At 42.5% G+C, this 25,959-nt stretch overlaps 1 protein-coding gene across 6 annotated transcripts in view; it reads right to left on the bottom strand.

Annotated features, from left to right (window-relative positions):
- Positions 1-25,959, bottom strand: part of LPP (LIM domain containing preferred translocation partner in lipoma) — a 419,710-nt gene that overhangs the window by 218,347 nt on the left and 175,404 nt on the right. The window lies entirely within an intron of this gene.

A 25,959-nucleotide genomic window follows, 5' to 3' on the forward strand; every position in this document is an offset into this window, starting at 1 on the left:
CAATTTATTTATTAATGATCTAGTAAATGCAGTAGAAAGCAATGTTTCTATTTTTGCAGATGATACAAAATTGTGCAGAATCATCAACTCTCAGAAAGATCGTGATATATTGCAACAGGATCTGGATAGGATGGCTATATGGGCACATACATGGCAGATGAAATTCAATGTTGACAAATGTATGTCATGCATTTTGGTCGTACCAATGGTCTAGCACCATACAAAATAAACGGGATATAGATGAGGACATCAAACTTGGAGAAGGACTTAGGAGTACTAATCAACATAATCGTATTCAATGCCAAGCCATTGCAGCTAAAGCGAATAACATTTAGGGATGCATTAAAAGGGAAATAAAAACTCGAGATGCTAGCACAATATTGCCCCTGTTTAACTCTCTAGTAAGGCCACATCTGGGATATGGAATTCAGTTCTGGGCACCACATTACATGAAAGATATTGCAGTTTTAGAGCAGGTGCAGAGACTGGCAACAAAACTGATACGAGGGATGGAAGGTCTCACTTACCAAGAAAGGTTAGATAAACTGGGTTTATTTAGTCTAGAGAAAAGACACCTTAGAGGGGATCTAATTAACATGTATAAATACATCAGAGGGCAATATTAAAAAAAAAAAAAAAGTTTGGCAGATGAGCTTTTTGACCCTAGGCCTTCACAAAGTACTAGAGGACATGATCTGCTCACGGAGGAAAAAGGTTTTAGGAAAGGGTTCTTTACAGTAAGAGTGATTAAGATGTGGAATGCAATGACACAGGAAGCAGTTATGGCAAATTCTATATCTGCATTTAAAGGAGACTTGGATGCTGTCCTTGCAATTAAAAACATCCATGGCTATAATTACTAGGTAATGCCCAGTGGGGTTGGTCCAAGAATTTTATCCGATTGCCATCTGGAGTCAGGAAGGAATTTTTTTCCCTTTTGGGGCTAATTGGACCGTGCCTTGTAAGGCTAAGTTCACAGTGGGACGTTAAAGTTGCGCGTTAAAACAGCATTTAACGCAGAATAACTCACTGCAATGAAACATCAATGCCCTGTTCACAGTGCACACGTTGCGTTGGTGTCTAACGCTGCACGTTAAGTAAAAGTACTGCATGCAGTGCGTTATACACGTTATTAGCTGCGTTGGACTGTTTGCACATGCTCAGTAATGACTTGGAAGCATACTTTTCATTGCCTGTTTTTTTTACTGTATCTGCTGTATGCGACGGTAACGCTGCGTTGCCACTTTTTGGGCGCGTTGCGTTGTAAGCTTGCGGTGCGACTTTAACGTGGCATCAAAACGCAACGTCCCACTGTGAATCTAGCCTAAGGGTTTTTCACCTTCCTCTGGATCAATAGGGATATGCGAGGGAGCAGGCTGGTGTTGTACTTTGTTCTCTGGTTGAACTCGATGGACGCATGTCTTTTTTCAACCAAAATAACTATGCAACTATGCATGTACAAATCCAAACAAATTTGGCATACTGTATGTACCAAAGTATAAATCAAAATGGTCTCACTGTGTGCGAGTGTCCAAAGGAGATTGACTCCCACTTCCTAGACAGGAATTTCTGCACAGCAGCATACAGATTTTTGCCTCCGAGCAAACATTGCCTTGATAAAGGGGCCCTACATGGCTCCAAAACATTGGCCATATGCTTTTACATGGAACATACCGGTAATACAGATTTACTTTGGATGTGCCAGCTCTATATTATAAATATACATATCTTTTCACAAGACCACCAAAGATCTAATGGAGGGTTAAGTGAAATACGGAAAGGTAATTTTATAAACTGCTCTGAAAACTATTAGACTTTTTTATACAATTTATCCATAGTAAGTCATCTATTCTCCTCACCTTACTGCAGAAATAGCAGCACATTTTCTGATACAAAAATAAGATGGGATAAACATTCACAATGTATTTCTGCCCGCTGATGCATCTGGTTGCCTCGATGAAGGGCCCAGCAGGACAACTACAAGAATAAAAATGGCAAAAAAGCAGTGGCAGATTATCCTTGTATGAACAAATCCTGAAGTGTGACATGGAATATTCTCCATTCCCAGAAGCCTCACAAAGTTCAAACCATATGCTCTATCATAGTAAAAGCATTCATTTCAAGATACAACCTAGAGGAAATACTCTGAACCAAAAAATAACAGATGTGACTAAAAGACCTGGACAATACTTATGCTCATTTATAGTGCAACCTTATCTGACACTCGAGTGATTTGCCGTAACAGCAACCATTCTGGGTAAATGTTAAGGAACCAAAGTTGTAAAAATGATGAACTCTTGTTACAGTAAAAATAAAATGCAGAAGTGAGAACTAAAGCTTGCAAGAAATTTGAGGGCACAGGGAAACATCTTTTTTTACAAGAGCTTAAAAAGAATAACTAGCTATGCAATGATTTTGATGATCACATTTTTTTTCACCACATTCATTGCTTGTAGGTAAGGTTCATAGATCAATACAAAAATGCTGACCAAAGTTTGTATGCATCATTGACAGTAACCCACATGCCTAAATAGTGTGCAAAAGTAGACACCAGCTTTGCATCCGTCACTTTTTTTGTTTGTAGAGATGAAGCCCACACTTGCATTTTTATAGCAAAATCTTTGTAATGTTTGTAATACAGTAGACATCTGTCTGATGCATATAATGGGCGGGGTGTAACAACTACAAGTGATTTCACTCTAACGCCATTTCAAATTCCACACAAAAAGAGGACTATATGATTTCATTTGGTTTACTTGCAGGAAGTGAACCCTGAAAAAAGCCTTAGTTTGCCACAGGCATATGTGGGAAAGAGATTTAATACAAACACATATCAAGTAAACAATTATCAGCATAGTGGTGCAAAGGCTTCATAGCAACCGCATCACTCTGTGAACTGCAGAGAAGATAATTGAAAGATGTTTCCTAAAGGGCAGCATCAACATGCTTCTAACTACTTCAGTGAAAACTGTGGAAATTTCCAAACCGTAGAAACCAGCAATGCTTCAGAACATAGGGAAGGCCATCTATTACTTTATTTAAAGTGATATCAAACATACAGTAATTGCTGAGAGCTTCACCAATATACAGTAATTACTGAGCGCTTCAATTCAGCTAGGCTTGCTTCCTGAGTGCATCATACCATTTTGCACTGCACTATACTAATGATACAATCTTGATTGTACCATTTTGCCAAAACTATGTTATAGAAGGGTAAAGTGAACACACTTTGAATTAGATAGTCCCTCGTATCACAGACGTGGTAAGATTGTCAAATCAGCGCTGCATAATATGTTGGCGCTTCATAAATACAATGAATAAATCAATCAAGATTATATCACAAGTAGGCACATTAAAGCACATCTGAAGTGAGAAAACGCGCTTCAGATTAGATATTTTACCTATGGGGAGAGAATGCTCTGGATACTAAAAAGCCTTTACGGTCTTCATATCTCTTGCCTTGAGGGCTGCCTGGCAATTTTCAGAAGAACTCGTGTTCCCGAGTATTTCCGAAGATGGGCGGCTCCGTACTGTGCGTGCGCAGTATGGGGCTGATCGTCTTCTGAAGTATTCGGAGACCCAAGTACTTCCAAAGCTTACTTGAGTAGGGCTGAAGACTTATTAAGCTGAGTACACACGTACGATAACGATCGTTCAAAAACGAACGATAACGACAATCGGAACGATAATCGTGCGTTAAAAAAGTGTGAACGATCGTTTTTGTGAACGATAACGATCGTTATCGTTCAATCGGACCGATCCAACCCGGCGGATTTTTTCGAAAGATAATCGTTCAATCGTTGCAGTGTGTACAAAGATCGTCCGATAACGCATGTTCTTATTGCCTGTCATAACGTCACTTCCGTTTGCGCACGCATTTTTTTAATCGTTCGTCGTTCAGTACTTTATACTTATATCGTTCACGTGTGTACACAATCGTTCATTACGAACGATCTTTTCGGTCTAATTTGAATATCGTGTAAACGTCACGAATCGTTCGTAACGAACGATCTTTATCGGACGTGTATACGAACCTTTAGATCTGCAGGTCGGATAAATTTACCAGAGGGACAGTGCATGGAATGAGGACATGGAGAGAGGACCGAGAAAGCTATATGGGATCCAGAGCCTTCCCTCTTAACAGCAGAGTATCTAATTTTTTTCTCTCTAGGGTCGATTTTAGGGTCACTGTAAGGCCTTTCACACATGAGGCTGAAGGTAGTGAATTCCACACCAGTAAGCAGATCCCTTGCACTGGTAGTGCTTGGTACTGGCAGTGATACCCAGTTTCCCAAGATTAAAATGGCAGTGCTCAAATGAAACATGGTTTTCTGCCACCTAAACACCACTGCGTGTCAAGCCCTGACACTTGTGGTGTTAAACACTGCCATTTAGCTGCATTTCAGATGCACCCAAGTGGCAGAAAGCAGGGAAGCTGAACTGCTCCAAAAGTATGCAGTTCAGCCTTTTCTGTCAAAAAAGCCTAATTGAGCTGCCAGTTAGCTGATGGCGGGTGGCAACAATGGCCAGATCAAATAACTTTCCAGCTGACCCACATTTCAATATTCTTAAAAAAAAAAAAAAAAAAAAAAGTGACCATCACTGGTGGCGACATGCACATGCTGATCAAGGTCCTTCATTCTTAGTTAGCAAGCTGTTGGGGGAAGAGGGTTGGACAAAGAGAAACTCTGACCAAGAATTTAAAGAGTAACTGTCAGGCTGCAGAAGCTAATTTAAACCTCTATTCTCCTGTGTTAAACAGTTTAGACAGAAGCCAAAAAGACATTACTAAAGATAAAAATCTCTCTTACATTTAATGTGTGCTTATCACCAAAGCTAAGCTCCTAAGGAGGACACAAGCCGCATTCCATACTGCAAAGCATTCTGGGGCCCTCCCCTCGGCTGCTAAGGAGAAGACGGGATCAAGTTTCAGCAGCTTCTAACTCAGTCTAGCCACAGCACAGATAAATCTCCGGGAAGAGTACTCTGCAGGAGTCCGCTATTGTTCCTAGCCACATGGCTCATTAATATTCACTGCACACTGTGTTATTCTGTATGAGCTGTTCTGTGATCAGAAGCAGGCAGGACATGACGACACATTTGGCTTCACAAACATGGAACCTGCCATGGGCTGTCAGGAGCATCATTCTCTGCATATACTATATACAAATTCTGTGAAATCCAAACGTGGACAGTGAAATGCATATGTAATGTAAGTACAGCCAATCTTTAGCTACTGATATATGTGTTTATTTTCTCTGAGACCTTATACCTAACAGCTCCTCTTTAACTTTATCCCAATCAGAAGCTGATACCCCCTTTTACACGAGAAAGCTATTCCTTTTCACAAACAGACCATCAGGGGGCTCTGTATGGCTGATATTGTGGTGAAACCCCTCCCACAAAGAAATTCTGAGTACGTACTCTTGGCAGTTTCCTGTCTGTGAACCTTGCTGCATTGTGGGAAATAGCTGTTTACAGCTGTTTCCAACTGCCAAAAAAACATGCAGCAGCTACATCACCTGCCAACAGTAAAAATATCACCATGTAATAAATGTCAGAATGTAAATCAGGGATTTAAAAGATTTTACAATGGGCAAAAATTGACTAAATCATTTATACATAATTATTGTAAAAATGAAGCACTGCATTCCATCTGCCAGGAAATACAGTTATCGTGTTTTAAAGTCTACATGGATTCCATATTCACTATACAACTTAAAGGAATACAGTAGGGGGTCGGGGGAAAATGAGTTGAACTTACCCGGGGTCCCCCGCATACATCCTGTGCCCGCACAGCCACTCACCGATGTTCCGGCCCGCCTCCGGTTCACTTCTGGAATTTCAGACTTTTAAGTCTGAAAACCAATGCGCCTGCGTTGCCGTGTCCTCACTCCCGCTGAAGTCACCAGGAGCGTACTATGCAGGCACACACCATACTGGGCCTGCGCAGTACGCTCCTGGTGACATCAGCGGAAGAGAGGACACAGCAGTGGTTTTCAGACTTTAAAGTCTGAAATTCCAGAAGTGAACCGGAGGCGGTGCCGGAGCATCAGTGAGAGCCTGCGCGGGCACAGGATATCTGCGGGGGACCATTAGTTCCACTCATTTTCCCCCGACCCCCTCTACAGTATTCCTTTAAAAGAATTTTTCTTGCTAGCCAGAGGACACAGTGCTGGAATGGCCTGCTGGACGGAGGATTGGGGAGCTGCTGGATTATCCAGAGGCTTCCTTTTGAGGCGAGTACCCATTTAGGGTACAGGTACATTTTAAGTAAGGCTTTTTACTCCACCCAATTCTTCAAACATTATCTGGTCTCATCACTGCTATCCTCTCGCAGAGGCGGGTACTGACACTCCATAGCGTAAATGGCAAAAAAGTATCGAGCCTCGCTGCATCCGAGTGGTACCCTGGCCACGCCCCGCCGCCCCAGGGTACCACGCCCCCACCGCCCCAGGGTACCATGCCTCGCTGCACCAGGGTACCACGCCTCGCTGCACCAGGGTACCACGCCTCGCTGCACCAGGGTACCACGCCCCACCGCCCCAGGGTACCATGTCACACCGCACCAGGGTACCACGCCTCGCTGCACCAGGGTACCACGCCTCGCTAAGTCTGAGCAGAGTACCAATTCTCAAGCCTCAACTCAAAGCTTTTTCCTTTAATTTTTTATTATTATTATTATTATTATTATTTTTTTACCATATGCAGTTTTAAATAATCTGACTGGCTATTTAAAATAGAAAAAGTAAACATTTTTCATGCTATAATATCAGGACCATTGCAAGTTATCATGTCTATCCACATTAGAGCATCCTAGATACTACATCTATTTAACTCATGTTTTTCTAAACAATTTATGCAATTCAAATAGCTAATTATACCAATCACAATAACTCTGATTTATATTAAGCAAGTGAAAATGTGGAAAGAAAACCCCTCATTCCAAATTCCCAGTGCATGCTTACAGAGGTTAAATGTGTTCATTCATAAATATTGACTATGTCTACATTTTGTGCATATTCAGGTTATGAAAAACCATGATACACAAAACATTGTAGCCTTTTCTCAGTGCTAACATCTGTGAGGGTTGACATGCTGTGGTAATTTTTTGGGTGGATTGCTCTAAGCAGCACACTGCTATGAACTGGAACAGCCTGGCCACATGTGCCTGAGGCTAAAGTACTAGATTGTGCTTGAAATGTGTTTTGCATTCCCATACCAATACAAGAATGTATAAAATGTAAAACATGCTAACCACCACCTTATGGAAAATGGTCGGTGAACAATATACTCAATAACCATTTTAAAAAATTGTGTTCTCTTCCGTACATACACAAAGAAGTGAGTTTTTTTTTTTTTGTAATGCCCCTTGTGTGTAAGACATGTTAATTTGCAATACACAAAGTTTTGTGTACGCTGAAAACCCATTTTAGCTTTATTTTTATTACTTAGCTGGTTCATTTTGCAACGTTGTGTTGTATGCCAATGTCAAATGCTAACTAGCTGTCTATCGATCTATCGATAGATACACACACACACAAAGTGTACAGTAAATTGTAGGGAGTTTTGCTGTTTTTTCAATGCCCACTGTATGTAATGTATCCTAAATTGCAATACACAAAGTTTTGTGTACTGCACAGAATCTATTTAAAGTGAATCTGAAGTGAGAGCGATATGGAGGCTGCCATATTTGTTTTCTTTTAAACAATACCAGTTCCCTGGCAGCACTGCTGATCTATTTGGCTGTAGTAGAGTCTGAATACAGTAACACAGAAACAAGCATGCAGCTAATCTTGTCAGTTCTGACAATGTCAGAAACACCTGATCTGCTGCCTGCTTGTTCAGGGTCTATAGCTTGAAGTATTAAAGGCAGATGATCAGCATGATAGCCAAGCAACTGGTATTGCTTAAAAGGAAATACATATGGCAGTTTCAAGTCCTGACACTTGTGGAATATTCTGGTTCTGTGCATTCTTATGATTTAGCCCTGGTTCACACTGCAAGAGCATAGTGTCACTGTCACACGCCCCCTAGTGGCCGGACTGCGCAATGTCTCCCAATCCATTTCACTGCACAGACAATCCAATATTGTGGATTCAATTGATGCACTAAAAACACTGAAATTGGGCACACAGAAAGGCCAGGAGGGAACATGCGCGCAACACAAACACTTTGATAAACAATATTTTAGGTAAAAGGCTGCCATCACCTCTCTAGAAAGACAAAGGACCTGCTCTGACTATTCCAAGCCTGCAAATGAAATGGTTAAAACACTCGGGTCTGACTAAAAAGAATACAATACTTCAGGTAGCGAATCTTCAGAAAGGCTAAGATTCTTTCTACGGTGCTTAAAGGGATACTTAACTCTGGGCAAAAAAATGAGTTTAACTCACCTGGGGCGTCCCTCAGCCCCCTGCAGCTGATCGGTGCCCTCGCAGCTCCGCTCCGATGCTCCTGGACCCGCCGGCGACGACTTCCGGTTTCGCCGTCACCGGCCGACAGGCATGGGAACGTGAGTGATTGTTCGCGTTCCCAGCCACAATAGCACCCCCTATGCGACTATTGCGGTAAGAAGGCCGCAATAGTCGCATAGGGGGTGCTATTGTGGCTGGGAACGCGAACAATCACTCGCGTTCCCATGCCTGTCGGCCGGTGCCGGCGAAACCGGAAGTCGTCGCTGGCGGGTCCAGGAGAATCGGAGCGGAGCTGCGAGGGCACCGATCAGCTGCAGGGGGCTGAGGGTCGCCCCAGGTGAGTTAAACTCATTTTTTTGCCCAGACTTAAGTATCCCTTTAAAGCAGGTATGGAGCCGAAAGAATGCCCTCAAGTCTTCTATTGAAAATGCAATATAAATGATATATACAGAAATTATTAAAATAAATAATTAGAGACGATAGCCACAGGTAAACTAAAAAGGGTCAGAAACAAAGAAAATGAATACTTAGAGATTTTGGAAGAAAGATGTCCTTTGTGTGGAAGTCTAGAAAAGTTCCTTTTTTCAGAATTCAGGGAAGCTAGCCCTGGGTTCTCTTGCTAGCTTCAATCCATAAGTGGTGTTAAATGAAGAACGCTTTGCTGAAATTTCTGTGTTTCTTTTATACAACCTGCTCTGAAAGCGGGACTCTGGCTACAGCCCCTGCCCTTGAGATGAATAAGCCCCTTATAATTTGGGGGGGGGGGCTCAAATTCCAAATATATGACATTTTCATATCTTGGACCATGTTCATTGCACACAAATCCTAATAGCAAATTTACAATCCACAAAGACTATAGATCACATTAATACCAAATTTGTCGGTATTCATGCAGATGTTTATACGCGTCATTTTCATATTTTACGTGTCCGAATACAATTTATGCGTACATTTTTACGCGTTTACGCGTTCTTGTCGGTATTCATGCAGATGGTTTTACGCGTTGCTTTCATGTGTTTACGCGTCTGAATACAATCTATGCGTACATTTTTACGCGGCACGTGACTTTTTACGCGTACACGGCAGTTCCCCATCAGGTCCGTTTTTTCCTATTGGGTGTGGTTTAGCAGCCGTTTTTTCTGTGGGAGTGTTTGACAGTGATGTCACTTGTGGGATGTACTTCCTGTGTACTGAAGTTCCCCATCAGGTTCTCTGCTTTTTGTTCTGCTCCGATTGGTCACTTCTCAAGTCCAATTTGTGGATTGGTTAACATTTGAATGTGTAGCCATATAAAAGGAGGTATGTGAACACTTGTTTGTCATTATGAGCTTGCAACTTGAAGAAGAAGCATGTCGCTTCGAAACAGCAGGCTGTAGTTGCCTTCAGCTCTATCTTTGCTATGTGATTTTATTGCACTAATAAAAGAGCTATCTTTTTCACTTTAGCGGTGCTGCTGATACTTTTTTTTTTTTATTAATACCAAATATAGTGTGTGCAAAGATAGGGACACCAAGAGCCAAATATAGTGTAGTATGTACTGGTAATATGGGATTAAGTTGGTAGAGTAAATACATATATACTTACAAATCAGGGTTACATCAAAGGCAACCACTGTAATAGCAGATAAGGAGATTAGACCTGACCCCACTCAGGATTAAGAAGTCGATCTCCGTAGATCAGGAAAAAAGGGGGATGACACCCCTCCACCAAGGGTGGACTTAGAACAATGTAACGAGTACAGAGGCGCCAGAAGAATAAAAACATCTAAAAAGTTTGAAATTTGTGAAGGCAGTGGTGGACTTACCTCCTCAAAACAGACAATTTATGACAGGGACAGAGGTGCTTGGCCCAGCTACAGACCTGCACTGTACCAACTCCTACCTATTGCCTGATGAAGCAGAGTCATACCTGCTAAACGCATTGCATTTTCCCCTGGGCTATGTAAATAAATTTGTTTTGCTAAACTTTGTTGGCATACCTTGTGTCTGTTTTCAGGAGGTAAGTCCACCACTGCCCCAGTTACATAAATAGTGTGCGACATTCCTTTCCTGAGAAGTTTATTAATGGGGCTGCGGCTTACATCGGTTCCTTGAAAAGTGTACTAAAACGTCAGGCTGGACGTTAGCAATCAAATGATATAATTTTCATATAGATCATAAGTACGGTATCTTAAAAAAAATCAAAATTCATACAATACAGTAATTTTAAATCTAGCCATCATGGCACCGCCAAGTCTGTGGTTCTGCTCTGCTTAGGGAGTGTACTACCAAATGTTTCTTTTCAAGCTGGTGTGCACACTTATGTGTGAGGTGCCTGATGCAAAAACATCTGTTTTTCTGACAAACTCTTATAGAAACCCAGCAAGGCTTCTAAGGGCCATGTCAAACAAGTGACTGATCTATTGCAAGCAAAAATTAGTCTGAATGTGTTTCAGTTACCATTGAGTACTCCTATTAGCAACCCTATTAACTCAGGGAGAAAACCGTGGTAGTAGGAAATCATTAGCAACAGAGTCGCACATGTCACATGGACCTGATGCATCCAAACTGGATTTAAATTAAAAGGAACATTCAGGGAAGAGTTTTATGTTAAGCACAAGTTTATGGCAGACAGCAGGCGCTATACTTCTCAGTTAATACCCCATGTAATTATTTTTTGTTGCAATAGGGAGCAAGCCACTGCTGTAAATTGCCACTTTTTCTTTATGTCTCATGGCACGTGCATTTATGTCTTAAGAGTCTATAGCAACAGGTACTAGGAACGTCCAATAGGAGCATCAGCAATGTCTGGCAAGTATGCAATAATTGCAGGCAAGCTCAATATTAGGAGGCAAAGGACTAATATTGGGTTTTAACCAGTTCGGCCTATCTGGACGAGCTTCCTCGTCCAGATAGGCACTGCTGCCGGCTGGTGCGCGCGATCGCGCGTGCTCCCGCCGCCCGCCCAGTGAATGGGAATATAATTCCCATTCACCGATCTAACTGCCCTGCAGAAATACCGACGCTTTCTCTCCAGAGAGCGCGGTATTTCAGCCCCCAGGAAACTTCACCTCAGCATTTTAGTTCCTGGATGCGAGATCGTTCGCATCCAGGACTTTCACTGTGGCCATCTTGTGGCCAAATAGTAAACTGCATTTTCATTTCTTGCTTAATCTTCCTGGTAAAATAGATTTAGAAAAAAATAATTCTTAGCAAAATGTACTACCCAAAGAAAGCCTAATTAGTGGCGGAAAAAACAAGATATAGATCAATTCATTGTGATAAGTAGCAATAAAGTTATAGGCGAATGAATGGGGGATGAACGTTGTTCGATGCATGAGATTTTCGGACTGCGGTGGTGAACCGGTTAAAGTCTTACCCGTGCTAAAAGGGGACTCTAATAAAACCTCTGTTTCAGCATAAATGAGGACAAATGTGAAATTGATTGGCATTGCCAATGCCTCACATAATAATCCCATGCCTCACCTATAGTATGTTCGTATGATAATTCCAAACACACATCAAGAGCAGTGTTGCCAACCGCCCGTAAATTTACGGGCAGCCCGTAATTTTTTATACAAATTGAGCTGCCCGTGAATCCCGTAAGGAATTCAGCAGCGTCCGTAAAAGGGCGGCCTATTGGCCGCCCGCTCTGTTGCAGGAGAACAGCAGCGCAGTGGAAGGAGAGCTGTGGGCAGCGGTGGAGAAGGGGGGCAATCTCCCCCCCCCCCTTCTCTCACCTTCGTGCTCTCCCTCCCTCGCTGACTGTCCCCCTCCTGATCTGTCTGGCAGTGGCGTTTGGCAGCGGGCGGGACTTACCTTCCGTCTCGCTCCTGCGCCGGAAGTTCTGCTGCTCTGGTCTGGACCAGACCAGAGTAGCGGCCGGCAGATCATCCCGCGCCGGCGACGAGAGAAGACGCAGGTAAGTTCCGCTCGCTGCCACCTGCCACTGCCAGCCACTGCCACTCAATCACACACATATAACCCTGGCTACATCTACTGGGCACATATATACCTCTGGCTACATCTACTGGGCACATATATACCTCTGGCTACATCTACTGGGCACATATATACCTCTGGCTACATCTACTGGGCACATATATACCTCTGGCTACATCTACTGGGCACATATATACCTCTGGCTACATCTACTGGGCACATATATACCTCTGGCTACATCTACTGGGCACATATATACCTCTGGCTACATCTACTGGGCACATATATACCTCTGGCTACATCTACTGGGCACATATATACCTCTGGCTACATCTACTGGGCATATATACATTCTGGCTACATCTACTGGGCACATATATACCTCTGGCTACATCTACTGGGCACATATACATCTGGCTACATCTACTGGGCACATATATACCTCTGGCTACATCTACTGGGCACATATATACCCCTGGCTACATCTACTGGGCACATATACATCTGGCTACATCTACTGGGCACATATACATCTGGCTACATCTACTGGGCACATATATACCTCTGGCTACATCTACTGGGCACATATATACCCCTGGCTACATCTACTGGGCACATATACATCTGGCTACATCTACTGGGCACATATACATCTGGCTACATCTACTGGGCACATATATACCTCTGGCTACATCTACTGGGCACATATATACCTCTGGCTACATCTACTGGGCACATATATACCTCTGGCTACATATACTGGGCACATATATACCTCTGGCTACATCTACTGGGCACATATATACCTCTGGCTACATCTACTGGGCACATATAACCCTGGCTACATCTACTGGGCACATATACCTCTGGCTACATCTACTGGGCACATATAACCCTGGCTACATCTACTGGGCACATATAACCCTGGCTACCCATGGGCACATATACCTCTGGCTACATCTACTGGGGACATATAACCCTGGCTACATCTATTGGGCACATATAACCCTGGCTACATATACTGGGCACATATAACCCTGCCTACATATACTGGGCACATATAACCCTGCCTACATATACTGGGGACATATACCTCTGGCTACATATACTGGGCACATATATCTGCTGGCTACATATACTGAGGACACTGGCTGTTTGCCATTATGTGCATTTACTAGTGAAAAGCTGTCTCTTATGTGCATTTACTGGTGAAAAGCTGTCTCTTATGTGCATTTACTGGTGAAAAGCTGTCTCTTATGTGCATTTACTGGTGAAAAGCTGTCTCTTATGTGCATTTACTGGTGCAAAGCTGACTCTTATTACGTGCATTTACTGGTGAAAAGCTGTCTCTTATTACGTGCATTTACTGGTGAAAAGCTGTCTCTTATGTGCATTTACTGGTGAAAGGCGGTCTCTTATGTGCATTTACTGGTGAAAAGCTGTCATTACGTGCATTTACTGGTGAAAAGCTGTCTCTTATGTGCATTTACTGGTGAAACTGTCTCTCATTATGTGCATTTACTTGCCATGCCCACTTTAGTCGCCGCAAATTTCCTCGAACATGTTGCACCCTACCCATTTGACTGCCCCCTCATATGTGCCAGTCTAGAACCAGCCCTGTACCCCTGCCTACATATACTCGGCACATATACCCCTGGTTACCTGTTCTGGGGACATCTCTCCCCCTGGCTACCTGTTCTGGGGACATCTATATCCCTGGCCCCCTATTCTGGGGACACCTATAGACCTGGGGCTACCTATTTTTAGGGAACCACTGCTGTCAGATTAAATGTATTTTGGGGAACTGCTGCCAGATTATGTGTATGTTGGGGGAAATCGCTTCGCTGCTGCCAGATTACATCTATTTTTTAGGAACCACTGCCATATTATCTGTATTTTGGAAGAACCTCTGACAGATTACGTGGATTTTTGGTGAAATGCTGTAAGATTACATGTATTTTGGGGGAAGGGGGGGAAACGCTATGGCAGAGCTCAAACTTCCCTGGCAGACCTTTCACAGCAATATTAAAATCATGTATATTTGGCCCCACCCATGACCACGCCCACATTCTGTTGCGTGGCCACGCCCATTTTTCGGCGCGCCGCACGGCGCAGGGGGTTTTGTCAGTAAAAAAAATCTTTTGTCAGTAAATTTTAAGGTATTTGTCAGTAAAAAATAACGTGAAAGGTTGGCAACACTGATCAAGAGGTCGTAAGAGATTTCATTCCAGTGGATATTCATACACCCCAACTACTGTTATCCTATGGAGGTATGTGAGGTTACAGAGTGCACACAGTGTTGGAGTTGCTGGGAAAGTTTCAGCAGAGGGATTTTTTTTTCTCTTCAGTGATTTGAAGCATTTTTACAGAAGTGAACTGTGAGCAATGGGTCTCCTCGGCAACAATAGAGGAAGCTGGTACGGAATGATTTCCAGAACACACTTACTGTTATAGCCCTCCAGGACCTGTTAATAGTCAAGGGAATATTTTCAGGAAACCATTACTGTAATCTCAGAAACCTAAAATCATTTATAGATAAAGTTACTGAAATAACAATATGTGGATGTTGTATTTCACAATATCCAAATAATAAAAAAAAGTTCCTTTAATGTCAAAGGACACAAGGAAACAAATCTCCATTTACTTGAAATATACAGTAATATTCTAGTTACTGCTCATTATACTTTCCCAGAACAGTCTGCTGATCCACCGCTAAGAGGGTTACCACTGTTCTCCATACGGTATGCAATACTGTAACTGAACTTTTATGTAGGAAAGGACTACTGGCACTGGAACTTCGCTCAGTGGAAATCTGCCAGGACATGCACCTATAGCAAAACATCTTTAACATCTTAAAGGGAACCCATAGAGAGGGATATGGAGGCTGACCTGTTTATTTCCTTTTAAATAATACACTCTGCCTGGCTGTCCTGCTGATCATCTGCCTCTAATACTTTAAACCATAAACCCTGAACAAGCATGCATATTAGAGGTCTTATGTAATCTGACAAGATTAGCTGCTTGCGTATTCAGGTGGGTGATTTAGACCCCACTGACCAGAAAGATCAGCGGGACTGCCAGGCAACTGGTATGGTTTAAAAAAGAAATACATATGGCAGCTTCCATAGGTCTCACACCTTGGGTTCCTTTTAACAGTCAAAGGCTCAGATTCAATAACTTTTCCTTCTGATTGTTCACTTAGAAAGGATTTCAAACCTTACTAAAATGCATTCTGATCACCTGCAAACAAAAAGTACTAAAAGATTCCCCCCAGATAGGCCTCAATTCACTAAGCTTTACCAAACACTTTATCAAACGTTTGATAATTTACCTCATGGGTTAAATCTAATTTTGAATTCACTATGGTGTTATAGCTTTTTTGAACATTTTATCGATAAAATATTCTATAAATATATAACACCTTCATGAATTAAAAAGTAGATTTTACCCATTATCAAACGTTTGATAAAGCTTAGTGAATTGAGGCCATTGTGTTTTGTTGACCCCAAAATGACATTTTCCAATATCCTAGCTCATATTCAGGTCCCTGGTCTACCACATGCAGAGTGCACATACTAAGGATGCTTGATGGATTGGTGTAGCCATCTCCTTTGTTCATCCACTGCCCACCTGCATATCTTCAGCTTGCTGCAGTGCCCTCCGCTGCTACGGTGCAGTGATTTTGGTCTACAATGGGACATAACCCAGAATGGTGGTTCAAAGAGAAATACGGACTCCAGCACTCCCCAAGCAAATCTTCATTTATTGATGCCACAAAGCACAGGTACAAAAAAAAAAAAAAAAAAAAGCCCCTACTGTCTATTACAGCTGTTTTGCAAGTGTGCCACGCCTCCTAAGCACACGTGGGGCCTGTCACTAACCTCCCACACCACCTTTATACAGATAGCAATTTTCCTTACACCTCCTCATCCTAAAGGGAGGGGGGAAATGCAGAACTAAGGGTGGTTGTGACAGTGCCGTAAAAACATTAATCCTACCCAGACTCTTAGGGCCCGTTTCCACTAGCCACTGCGCATGGCTGGGTGACGCGCGCCGCCACTTCCGGTGCACGGCTATGGGATTTGCTGCCTCCCGGGCAAAAACTGTGGGCAATGCCGGCCGAATCGCTAGGGCAAGAGATTCAGCCGGTGGCGCCATTACTTCCTATGGCAGAGTTTAACCGAGCGATTTGCCTGCGGGGAAAATCTGCGGATTCGGCCTGGTTTCCGCACTAGTGGAAACGGGCCCTTACTTATAAAAGCATTAGCTTCATCTCTCTCATTAAAACCCAGATTCCCCAGGATATCAGTACAGGATATCACCCAGGCCTCTCTCAGAGAGTCTATCATCCCTTGATGCACCTCTGCCATCGCATTGCACTATTTCCAGTCCAGCAAAGGAGAGACCATCCAGCATTGCCCGAATGGGCCCGATATGCTCGATCAAGCGGGTAGCACCCATACTGCTTCTGATTGATCTCTTATGCTGGAGAAAATGCTCCTTTAATGGCTGGACTGTCTTGCCAATGTAATAGCGCCCGCACGGACACCAAACAATACACAACGTATTTTGTACGCCAATTAATGAATGGCCTAATTTTCCATGTAATTGGACCTATCTGAACGATATTCCCGTTCATGATTGACCGGCATGCACTGCAATGTCTGCAGCCAAAGTTGCCTTCACATTTTTTCTTTGTCAGCCAATTATCTGGCTTGACATCAGTGTTTTTCCCTTAGATCACTATGTACCAATACCTTTCTAATAGTTTTCCCCCTTCTAAAGCTCACCCTGGGGGGTAAGATGGTTATGTCCTTCATGTGTACATCCATCATAAGTAATTGCCATTGGTTGCGAATAGCCTGTTGAATCCTTTCAGAAAGGGGGAGTAGTCAAAGACAAAGTTAAACCTACGTTCCTTAGGACGTGAACGTTTTTTCCTGATTAACAATTGCTCCCTTGGGACCTCCTGAGCTCTGTCCAGAGCTCTAAGAACTGCTTCCAATTCATAACCTCTACTTTTCAGGCATTCATGCAACTCTCTTGCCTCAATTTCAAAGCCAGAATTGTTCTGGTTATTCCTTTTAAGTTGTAGGAATTGACTATACAGGATGGCGTCCTCAACATGTCTGGGATGGTAGCTAGCTGAAAGGAGCAAACTGTTGGTTGCAGGGTCTTTCCTGAATCCTTTAGTAACTTTCATATTGTTCTCAACTTCCCTGTCCCCAAAGTGAGATGTGAACTTTATATTAAGTTAGTTGGAATTGACCCACTCCATAAATTGAGTAAACTCCTTGATGCCACCATCCCAGACTGAAACTAACTAACCCAGAATGGATTTGAATATGATGGTCAGCAAAAGACACTGCGGCAAGCGGGGAAACTCTCAGGTGGACATTGACCAAAAAAATGAGAGCCAGCAGCTGAAATGAGTGTGTGGGGGTCCTACAATTAGTCTAACTGTAGGACCACAGTTGTGGCAGGATCAGCAGTGAGGGAGTGAACCATGTATAGTGATTTGCTCAAGTTAAAAATTAGGAGCCTGGATTATACTTCAATCACATATTTGAGTAGAACAATCGCTTTTGATATGTACACACTGTCATTACTATGCTAGTAACACAATTTTTTTTTAAACTACCATAGCCTTCAGAGCAGATTATCATTCATTTTGAATGTTCTCTAAAATGCTTTTACTTGTCACTAATAATAATAATAAAAATATATTGTAAAAATGAAGCACTCTTTTCATTGCATTAAGTTCACTGCAATTCCTCTTTAACAAATCAGAATGGCACCAGGAAATAAAAGTGGTTGGTATGGATAGAAAATGGTTAAATATGACATACACAATGATCAGCATATACGTGGATGCAAGACTCACAGACGTAGTGCATCTCATTGATGGTACTATTTCTATTTAATAAACTACTTCTTCCTGTTCAAGGTACAATATTCTAAAGTTGCCAGGGCAACACTAGCTGGACTCCGCTATTTGGTTTCTCTTAAATGCACCTTATCTGTCCCTTATTCAGAGTATGAATGCATGTAAAGCATGTGAATTCTCTTCTCTTATAATTCTTTTTATCTAGCAAATAAGCAAGTTACAAAGCGCTTATTAACCTGAAAAGAATTTAAAGGAAACCTAAAGTCATTGAAACAAAACTGTTTAACTTACCTGGGGCTTCTACCAACCCCTTGCAGCAGCCCTGTGCCCGCGCCATGACACACTGATACTTCGGACCCCCGCAGCGACCCAGTTTCATTTCCAGTGACTTGGCGAGTTGATGGCCACTGCACTTGCACAGCCCTGGCCACGCATGTCCTCAATCATGCTCCTGTGGTCGTGAGCATCCTTGTGCATGCACAGTATGAAAAAAACCCCTCATACTGTGAATGTGTAAGATGCCCCCTGGAGACGGGAGGGTGATCGAGGACAAGTGGCCAGGGCCATGAAGGCGCAATGACAATCAACTTATCGGAAATTAAACTGAGTTGCTGCGGGGGAGCAGAGGATCGGTTTGCCACGACACTGGCACAGGGCAGCTGCAGGGGGCCAGTAGAAGCCCCAGGTAAGTAAAACTGTTTTTTGTTTTTTTCTTACTTTAGGTTTCCTTTAAAGAGAGTCTGAAGCCATATTAAAAATGGCTTTTTAGCTTATATTCAGCAGGGATAAAAACAGGGAACACCAAGAGCCCCAATAGTGTAATTCGTACTGGACAAGGTGGCAATAAGTTTGTGTTGCTAGATACTTACAAGTCAGGGTCACCAGCAGGCAACCACTGTAAAGGCAGGTGGGGAGATTGTCCTGGCCCCACTCAGGATTAAGAAGTCGCTCTCTGTAGACAGGAAGAAAGGGTAGCAACCCTCCACCAAGGGTGGACTCAAAATTGAATACAATGAACAGAGGCGCCAAAAGTATAAGATTAGATTAAATGAGCTTAAAAACCAACTTAAATGGCAAAATTGGAGGAAGTGGTGGTCTTACCTCCCTCAAGCAGACACGACAACGACTGCGATTCAGACAGTCAAACACATTTATTAGGAACTCCAAAAAGAAATGCAACGAGTTTCGCAGGTTCAACCCCGCTTCATCAGGCAATATAGGGAGGAGTATCAAACAATCTGCACAAGGATTCAAATTAAGCGCAAATTAAGGTGCTTAATTTGAATCGTTGTGCAGATTGTTTGATACTCCTCCCTATATTGCCTGATGAAGCGGGGTTGAACCTGCGAAACGCGTTGCATTTCTTTTTGGAGTTCCTAATAAATGTGTTTGACTGTCTGAATCGCAGTCGTTGTCGTGTCTGCTTGAGGGAGGTAAGACCACCACTTCCTCCTTCAATTTTGCCATTTAAGTTGGTTTTTAAGCTCATTTAATCTAATCTTATACTTTTGGCGCCTCTGTTTATTGTATACAATATATTCAGCAGGGGCATGTTTGCCCCTGCTAAAACGCCGCTATCCCGCGGCATAACCAGGGGTCTTTACCCCTCAAATCCCCCCTGCTACCTCTGGGGAGCGCTTCCGTGTGAGGCAGGGCTATGAGCTGCAGCCCTGCCTCACACGCGTCTATCAGCGGCAAATCTCCGCCTCTCCCCTGCCCCTCTTGGTCTTCCTTCACAGAGGGGCGGGGGAGAGGCGGAGATCCGCCGCTGACAGACGCGTGTAAAGCAGAGCTGCAGCTCATAGCCCTGCCTCACACGGAAGCGCACAGGGGCAGCAAAGTTGCAGGGGGGGATTTGGGGGGGTAAAGACCGCTGGTTATGCCACGGGATAGCGGCATTTTAGTAGGGGCAAACATGCCCCTGCTGAATATAAGCTAAAAAGCCATTTTTAATATGGCTTCAGATTCTCTAAATATTTGTTTTACCTGCTATTTGCCATAGCTAAAACGCCGCATTCCCTCGGCAGAACGAGGGCTTTATACCCCCCCAAATCCTGGATCAAAATTCCACGACTTTCCAGGTTGTGGATTTTGCTGCATAGGGAGGCAGAGGTTTGCGCTGTAGCTCTGCCTCTACTGGAGTCGATCTCCGCCTCTCCCAGTGAAAGAATAATGAGAGGGGCAGGGAGAGGTGGCGAACGGCAGAGATTGACTCCAGTAGAGGCAGGGCTACAGCACAAAGCTCTGCCTCTACCAGGAAGTGCTCCCCGATTTTTGCCCCAGGGATTTGGGGCGCATAAAGCCATCGTTCTGCTGTGGGAATGTGGCGTTTCAGCACTGGTCATATTAAATAGCAGGTAAAAAGTATTTAAATTGGCATAGCTGAGAACTTAAAAATAAAAACAAAAAAAAAAACTGATTTACTTACCTGGGGCTTCGTCCAGTTCCTGGAAGACAGTGTCCCTCGCGGCTCCAGGTCACCCTCCCGTGACCGGGAGAACAACCGCGAGTGGTGCAGCCACACACACGCCAAGGCTGCCAACCGCACTGGGTCACCGGCTGATATGGAGGGGACCCCGGGAGACCGGCTTGGAGCAGAGCTGTGGCAAGGGACACACAGCCTTCCAGGGGCTGGAGGAGGCCCCAGGTAAGTAAATCTGATGTTTAAATTATCAGATGTTTCCATTAAAGGGTAGTGAGTATGAACCATTTATTTCAGTAATTTTAACATTTGAAAGGACAACTGTAACGAGAGGTATATGGAGGCTGCAATATTTCCTTTTTAACAATACAAGTTGCCTGGCTATCCTGCTGATCCTCTGCCTCTAATACTTTTAGCCGCATACCTGGAACAAGCATAAACCCTGACAAGATTAGCCACATGCTTGTTTCTGTTATTCAAACACTACTGCAGCCATATTACAAGATTACAGAAATTCAAAATTCTGTGTTTTGTAGACAGTATTTTTGCCTATTTCAATCTCTAATGATTTTGCAAGATGCCATGTACTTGTCTAATAAACAGTGTGATGCTATTTAGCCTACATTTAATATGTACAAAGTTAATGTTCTCTGTGTATAAATGTACTGTTAACTGTCCATAGGGATTTGGGAAATCCAGCTCTCTGCCCATCTTTGCTTGGATTGCAGGATTAAATATTACAGGAAATAAACAATGCCTACTGCACTGTTTGAGGACACTAAATGTCCCTACAAATACTTACCTGTACTTAGTGTTTAAAATATTAAATGTTGGAAACTCGCAGAACTGTTCCTGTTGCCCTCAAAATACTGGAACCAATGTGTTCTAATACCACATCCTGCCACCAGCACAACTAGAAATAACAGATTCATCCATCACATATTCAACACAGCTGGGCACAATTATTTATTTACAGTACACTTTTCAGCACTCTCCAGGATATTCAAATAAAAGGCACTGTTCTAATTATATTGGTTATTGCCATTTGTGCTTCTATACCAGATTTCCCTTGCTAAACAGTAGCCATGAACACAATAGAAACTTAGAAATAATGTTCTTTCTAAGCATATGGTACACAAATCCATTTTTGATTGGCCAATGACTGGCCAATTTTACCACATCCATGTAATTTGAGGGACAACAGATTTTGAATACTATGAGCAAATTGTTTAGGCAAGCTCTCATATTACATAAAAGTGGTAAAATTGGGCAATCATTCAAAACTGGAAGCATGTACTCACCCTAACAGGCCTTCAAGTAGGCTCAAGATCCTACCCTAGCCAGTAGGCATCAGCACCTCCTTATAAAAACCAAATGACAGTTAGCTCCCCCTCAGTCTTACTCAAGAATCCAACCAAGGGTGGACTCCGCTTAAAAAAAAATTATAGCATATATAAATGAAACCCTCTAGACTCAACATCTAACATAGCATGTGTCTCAAAGGGCTACCAAAAGTTTATATTGTCTATTAAAATCATATTGTGGATATGAGCCTGTCCTGAAGTCTTCGTAAAAAGCATGTTACAAGTAAGTAGCCATGTTTTTCTCTTCCAGGCCTTTATAGACAAGAACAACAAGCAGCTTGGAATTATAAATAGTCTTAACCACATTTCAGCATGCTTGGTGCACAGAGTCCCTGGTTTGAATCTAAGCCAGGGCACTAGCTGCAGGGAGTTTGTGGTTGGGAGCACACTAAGCAGTGCACAAAACAATGTTTTCTGCACCGTGCATTTTTAATTTTTCTTGCTTTTTTGGTGCGTTTGCATTTTTTTTTACCATTTTTTTCCTATTTAATGGAGTAAATACAGTATTACCCTATATTTGTATTTTAAAAGTCACATGTAAAAACGCATTACTCTGCTTCTCCATTCAGATACATGTGTGTTTTACATGAATTTTTGAAAATCATACAGCATGCTGTTTTTTCCAAAATGCACATTGTAAACCACATATGCGTTTTTACATGCGGCCCAAATAATTTAATTAGCGGCAAACACACTAGCGTTTCTGCAGTGTGTGTTCCTAGCCTGTAGGGTCTCCCCATGTCTGTGTGGGTTTCCTTTGGGCACTCGTATTTCCTCCCAAATTCTAAAAATATAGAGATAAGTTTATTGGCTTCCCCTCCTAAATTGGTCCTAGACTACAATGGATATATGACTATGGTAGGGATTACATTGAGAGCTCTTCTGAGGGACAGTTAGTGACAAGACTATATACTCTGTAAAGCGCTGCAGAAGATGTTGGTGCTACATAAATACTACAAAATAGCATACACATGCATATTCGATAAGGATATGATCATCATCAATAATAAATTGCTCAGTATGTAATTTACAGGTATAGCAAAACTGCATTTGTTTAGTTGCACTTCTGCATGTATTTAGAAAATATTAAGACTGTATATGTTTAATTTAGGACAGAGATTTGAACCCTGGTCTCCTGTGTCAGGGGCAGAGCCTTTTAACCATTACACTATCCAGCCGCATTTGCATATGAGTGACCCCAGGGATCAAATCGTTTGTTGATTGGGCTACATGTGTCAGACTGGGGATAGGTCTTCACACAACCAGGAGGTCTTCACTGGTTCTCTGTGAAAATGCAGGACGCTTAAGTGCCTAAGGTTTTCTTTAAAAACATTTTATACTGTATTGTGGGTGGGGAATGGTTTAAGATTTTAGTCAAAATATTTTCAAATTTTGCAGAACTCCATGATAAAGTAAATAAATGCATTTCCAATGTTATAACCATCGTTTCTATTTTCTCCTCAAATCCTTGTTATTTTTAAAGTGAATGGGAATCGGTCTAAAATAAATAAATAAGCCAGATACCTACCTAAGGAGAGGGAAGGCTCTTGGTCCTATAGAGCCTTCTCGCTTCTCTCTCAGGCCCCGATCCAGCGCTGGCTCCCCAGTAGCAGTATTTGACTAATCTGGTCAAATACTGCTTTTTCCGCCGCCGAAGGGAGGCTTCAGAAGTCTTCAGGAGCCCGAAGTGCTCCTGGAGACGGACCATTCCACACTGCGAATGCGCGAGCGCCCTCTCTCACACACTCACGCAGAATGGAGCGGAGGAGCTGGCGCTGCAACAAGGGGACCAGGAGAGGAGAGAGAAGGCTCTATAGGACCCAGAGCCTTCCCTCTCCTTAGGCAAGTATCTGGTTTATTAATTTATTTATTTTTAGATCGATACCCAATTACTTTAAGCAAATTGTGAGAAAAACAAAACTACATGTACATTTTGGCTAAACCTCATCCCAACAAATATAGCAAGATTTCTATGGAGACCCACTTATTCCAATCAGTTAAGAGATGATCTACTCAACAGTGTTCTGTGTGGAAAAGAAGCAGCTAACAGAAGGAATTAAAATAGCAATCAGCCAACCAATGATAACTTGACAGATCAATAAAGGGGAGGTCACCAGTGTTTGGGAACCATCATACTCAAGCTAGAGTTTCACACAAATCAAACAACTGTTTCAGGCCCGTACGTAGCATTAGTAGTCTTGTACCGAGAGAACAATAACACCTTCTCATTCTGCTATCTTTGAAATTCTGAGCCAAGAAGGAACTAACCAAACACACAGTCTTTGGCACACAATCAACCATAGCAAGAAATTAGTCAATCAACAGATTAGCCTGACACTGGGGGAATACCACATGTGCAGCGAATAACTTTTGAAGCACACCTAAAGTGAGAGGGATATGAAGTGTGCATATAAATTACCTTCTAAACAATGCACATTGCCTGGCTGTCCTGCTGCTCCTCTGCCTCTAATGCTGGGATTACACAATACATTTTTTGCGTTCGATTCGGAGCGCAATCTATTATCCATTCGATTTTCTGCTCTATTCTCTGATCTTCCACTCGTTTTTATCTTTTTTCCCATTGACTTCTATAAGAAATCGTGCGGAAACGAAACGAGCGGAACATCGGACATATCGGAATTTTATCATCGAAGGCATCTATCGGAACGATTCTTACAAAAAAACGTATCGTGTAATCCCAGCATAATACTTCCAGTCATAGACCCTGAACAAAGATTTTTGTCAGAAACATCTGATCTGCATACGACAAGATTAGTTGACTGCTCGTTTCTGGTGTGTGATTCAGACACTACTGACCAGAAAGATCAGGAGGACCGCCAGGCAATCTGTATTGTTTAAAAGGAAATACATTTTTTTCAGCCTGCATAGCCCTCTCGAAAGAAAAATAGGGACACCGAGCCCAATATATTATAGTAAGTCGTAATACCAGGATAAGAGTAATATTGATAAATATACTCAAACCAGGGTTACCGCCAAGGTAACCACTGAAATGCTCCCTGCACACTGCAAATCTGATTTGCGATTCCGATTCTGTTTCAGATTTGCAATTTAGACTTTCCCTGAATGCAATCAACAGAAAAACGGAGGGAAAAATGCAGCATGCAGTAACCATAAAAAAAAAAAAAAAAAAACGAATCGGATTTAAAAAACGATTAAAAATCTGAATCACATGCAGTGTGCAGGGAGCCTAATGGCAGGTGGGCAGATTAGACCTGACCCCACTCAGGTTAAGAAAGTCGCTCTCTTTAGATCAGAAAAATGGGGCAACACCCCTCCACCAAGGGTGGACTAAACTATAAACTGAAATGTTTGACAGAGGCACCACAGTAGTATAAAAATGATTAAAATCCATTTAAAAAGGAGGAGGCAGTGGTGGACTTACCTGCTCCAAGTAGCAACCAAAAATGATTGGTTTAAACAAACAATTTATTCACAATACTCCAAGTATGCAACGCTTTTCACAGGCATAATCCTGCTTCCTCATGCAATATAACTGAACAGTAACTATAGGGTCTGAACAAGGGCCAAGCACCTCTGTCGCTGAGCGCCTTTTTTTAATCGTATACTGACTGCTCTGCATAACCCTCTCACTTCAGTTGTCCTAAAACAAATACAAATACATTTTACACAATGACCATTCAATAAAACATTAACTGTTCCATGTTTTTTTTTTTCGTTTTTTTTTTAACACAAAACATAATTGCAGACAAAACCAAAGCCAATATGGCAATATAGTCACCATGCTTTATTTTGTGCTTCTATTTGTGGTGGATATACTGTATAACTCTTCCATTATGTCTGAAATTGTTGCGTTTAGCTGAGGGGCGGACTTTGATAACCCTCTATAGATAATGAGTTGATAGAGCTAGTGACAGCTGGACAGTGGAGAGCAGCTCTCAACTGCTGAATATTGCAAGCTTTTATTTTG

This window comes from Hyperolius riggenbachi, chromosome 4, assembly GCF_040937935.1.
Source record: "Hyperolius riggenbachi isolate aHypRig1 chromosome 4, aHypRig1.pri, whole genome shotgun sequence".
In the NCBI taxonomy this organism is placed as follows: domain Eukaryota; kingdom Metazoa; phylum Chordata; class Amphibia; order Anura; family Hyperoliidae; genus Hyperolius; species Hyperolius riggenbachi.